Genomic DNA, 4,328 nt, shown 5'->3' on the forward strand with positions numbered 1-4,328 from the left:
CTAATTTTTTTGTATTTTCAGTAGAGACAGGGTTTCACCGTGTTAGCCAGGATGATCTCGATCTCCTGACCTCATGATCCGCCTGTCTCGACCTCCCAAAGTGCTGGGATTACAAGCGTGAGCCACTGTGCCTGGCCTAAATTTTTTTAAGATTAAAAAAAGGGTGGAGGAGTATCCCTCCTCAAAAAATAAAAAAGAATAAAGCAGGCTGGGCACGGTGGCTAATGCTTGTAATCCCAGCACTTTGGGAGGCCAATGTGGGAGGATCACTTTAGCTCATGAGGTTGAGACCAACCTGGGCAACAAAGTGACACCCTGACTCTAAGAAAAATAGAAAAAAACTAGAATGGTTATAGCAGCCCGGGGAATTCTGGAACATTGTGAGGAAGAAAAGCTTAAAGCCTAGATTGAGAGGGCAGACCTAAATTCAAGTCTAATGTTCCATAGCTTGCTTACTTTGTGCCTACATCCAGTTATTTGGTTTCTCTTAGCCTCTGTTTCCCTGCCTATAATAAGGAAACAATAATCATAGCTACCTAGCAAAAGAGACCATGCACAGGCTGCCAAAAATAAAGGTCCCCGAGACAGCTGTTATTATTATTCATAAGATCCCAGTGTCAGCACAGAAAAGAGTATAGTAGTTCACTGTCTTGCTAGATGGGAGTAGACTAGAAGGGAGGGTGCAGAGCAGGGGAGCCTTCAAAGAGGAGATATTATCCAGCTCAAGGGACAGACCCTTAAAAGACACAGATTGCCCAGGGGAATAAAGTAGTGGTTTTATTGTTTTGTATTGTTTGCGATCTTTTCCTAGCTTCATCTGAATTCTGAATTTTCTGAAAGGAACACAGCCCAGAGCTGGGCTGCAATAGCCCTACAAAAACCTTGATTGGACACTGGCAGTGCTTCAACAGCAGAGTGTTCAACACTTCACATGACCCAGACACTTAGATAAATGAGCCTTTACCTGATCCTTTTCTCCCTCTGTATTTATTGTAAGAGAAAATTAGAAAATGAGAAATGAATTTAAAATGAGCCAAGACTTGCAAGAGGGAGAGAGAAAAACACGAGAGAGCCCCTCCTATTATTCCTAGCCCGGGAAAAGCATTCCGGATTCCTTGGGTATCTTTATGTAATATTTTATAATTCTTGAATTAGGTTTTTTAAAAGGCTATACATAGGCCATCTGAAAGGTCTCAGCACTACTGACTGCTATTTAAGGAAAATGCTTGGGCGTTGGTCACTATGCACACTTACATAGCATTCAGTAATCATTTAGCAAGCGCCTACTCTATGCCAGGTGTTGTACTAAATACCAAGGAGTCAGAATAAAAGAGAAGCAGACATGTACACAGTTAATCCCAATGCAGTTTGGTAGAAATTTATACTTGTGCCATGGAAACAGAAAAGAAGCAAGGCTTAATTCTGTCAAATTGGATGAGGTGGAGGGTGAGGCACAGTCACTGGGGCCAAACAAAGCTTCACCCTTAAAAGGTAAAGTTAAGGCTAAATTGTAATAAATGAGTACAAATTTGCCATGCAGAGATGGAGGCAAGACTGGGAGTAGAGCAAAACAATTGGGGGCAGAGAATAGCTTGTGCAAAGTCAGAGGTTGGGTAGATAAAAGTAGAGGCCACAGAAGTGATAGTCTTATAAGTAGTCATTAAATATTAGTGCCTGATGGGAATAACTAACTCATGCAGCTAGACCACATCACTCTGTGTAAATCAGCATTGAGTTCTTGTCCTCCGGTAGCTTGGTGTTGACTTCAGATTGTATCAGTAAGGCCAAATGTGATCCTTTCCAAAGACTCCTCTACTTAATCATTATTAGTAAAAAGGAGTAGCTTAGATTATTTTTTCCCAGTAGAAGGCATTAGCCTAAAATACATTTTTTTTTTCCCTAGGCTGTCAATGAATTTGCAGTAGTGCATTCATAGCAATCTGCCGTCCCCCACCTGCAACCCATCTCCATGTTCCTTGTAACCACCTGGTTCAAACCTTGGTTTACCTCCACTCTTAGAATCAGCCGAGCTAATTAAAAGCACAGTGAAAGACACAAAGGCACCAAGACAGCTGAGCAAACATTAACAAATGCGTAGAGTAAATAACGTACTTGTATTATGTGTACGCAATGGTGCACATGAAACTTGGGTGGCACTAGGAAGGGTGAGTCAGAGGATGTTCAAACAGAGTAGGATCAAGGGAAATCTCTCTGCCAGTTAGTTAGCAATATCTTTTGGGTTGATAGAAAGGAACCTGGTTAGCAGGAAAAAGTAGCCAAGGTTTGCAGCCCCAAGGAGCCTGAAACTCTGGTACAAATTTGGTAGTAAGAAACAATTGTTTAAAGTTGTAAAGATACTGGCTTACTTCATGCCTAATGAGCTAAATAAGAACCATCAAGAAACCCCAGTGCTGGATGGAGTTTGGGGGTGGGGGAATACTTAACATTTAGTGTTCTTTGTGTGAGTAGCAACACGATAGGCCCTTTGCGTCTGTTTGGTTTTTTAAATCCTTACAGTAAAACTACAAAGTGGTCATCATGTAAATGAAGAGGAAACAGAGGCTCAGTAGTTTGTCAGAGGCAGGATTTGAAGCCAGAATTGTCTGATCCTAAGCCCTCTCTTCTGCCTTCAAAGACTCTAAACCAGCCAGATTGTTTACAGCAATGTGAGATACAGTACTTAAGGATTGTAAATTTGCCAATTTCCTAAATTTCAAAAAATTTGCTGGGGGTGGTGGCATGCGCCTGTAATCCCAGCTACTCTGGAGGCTGAGGCAGGGGAATTGCTTAAACCAGGGAGGTGGAGGTTGCAGTGAGCCAAGATCGAGCCACTGCACTCCAGCCTGGGCGACACAGCAAGACTCCATCTCACAAAAAAAGAGAGAGAGCGACCCTACCTTGAGCAACATAGTGAGACAATGCCTCTAAATAAAAATAAAAATCCGGATTGTTTGCACCAATGTAAAATACAGTATTTAAAGTACTGGGTGAGGCACTGTGAGAAGGTATATTTACATCCAAGTATCACAAATGAAGGGTAAAGAGACCCTGTGGAAGACTATATAATTGTTCCCAAACACTTATTGTGCCTCCCAGAATTGGATTGTAATTTCCTATTGACAGCAGGCTTGGCTGTGTGACTTGTATTAGGTAATGAAATGTGAGTGGCAGTATGAGCCACTTCCAGCTGGAAGCTCTCAATCAATGTGCTGCACCATGTTTTCCTTGCCCGCTCTCCTCATGACCAGCAACGTTCTAGATAGAGGCTAATCCATCAGCCTCAGTCCCAGAGTGAAGACAATGTGCAGCAGAGCCACAGCTGACCTGGGAAGGACACAAAGTAAGCGAGAAAAACAATCTTTGCTGATTAGGCCACTGAGATTTGTGGGTTGATACCATAGCATAACAGCTTACACTGACTAATGCAGCACACTTTCTGAATCTTTCTCTTTAGTGACCCAAATTTCTGGTGTCATCTTCAGGTAGAAAGATTGCTTGGGGATTATGAGAAGATATGAGAATGGGATGATTGGTGTAGTATAGTGAAAGGCTTTAAAATACAGTATTTGAGGTGTTTGAGGCAGGGCATGGTGGCTCACACCTGTAATCCCAGAGCTTTGGGAGACTAAGGCATGAGGATTGCTTGAGGCTAAGAGTTAGAGACCCACCGGGAGCAGTGGCTCACACCTGTAATCCCAGCACTTTGGGAGGCCGAGTCGGGTGAATCACCTGAGGTCAGGAGATCGAGACCAGTCTGGCAAACATGGTGAAACCCCATCTTGACTAAAAATACAAAAATTAGCTGGTCATGGTGGTACATGCCTGTAATCCCAGCTACTCAGGAGGCTGAGGCAGGAGAATTGCTTGAACCCAGGAGGCAGAGGTTACGGTGAGCCGAGATTATGCCACTGTACTCCAGCCTGGGCAACAAAGCAAGACTCTGTCTCAAAAAAAAAAAAAAAAAAAAAAAAAAAATGCCGGGCACTGTGACTCACACCTGTAATCCCAGCACTTTGGAAGGCTGAGGCAGGCGGATTGCCTGAGGTCAGGAGTTCGAGACAAGTCTGGCCAACATGGTGAAACCCCATCTCTACTAAAAATACGAAAAATTTGCTGGGCATGGTGGCATGCACGGCATGCGCCTGTAATCCCAGCTACTCTGGAGGCTGAGGCAGGGGAATTGCTTAAACCAGGAAGGTGGAGGTTGCAATAAGCCGAGATCGGGCCACTGTACTCTAGCCTGGGCAACACAGCGAGACTCCATCTCAAAAAAAAAAAAAAAAAAGAGAGAGAGAGAGACCCTACCTTGAGCAACATAGTGAGACAGT

The sequence above is a fragment of the Rhinopithecus roxellana genome, chromosome 12 (genome assembly GCF_007565055.1).
Source record: "Rhinopithecus roxellana isolate Shanxi Qingling chromosome 12, ASM756505v1, whole genome shotgun sequence".
Classification (NCBI taxonomy): domain Eukaryota; kingdom Metazoa; phylum Chordata; class Mammalia; order Primates; family Cercopithecidae; genus Rhinopithecus; species Rhinopithecus roxellana.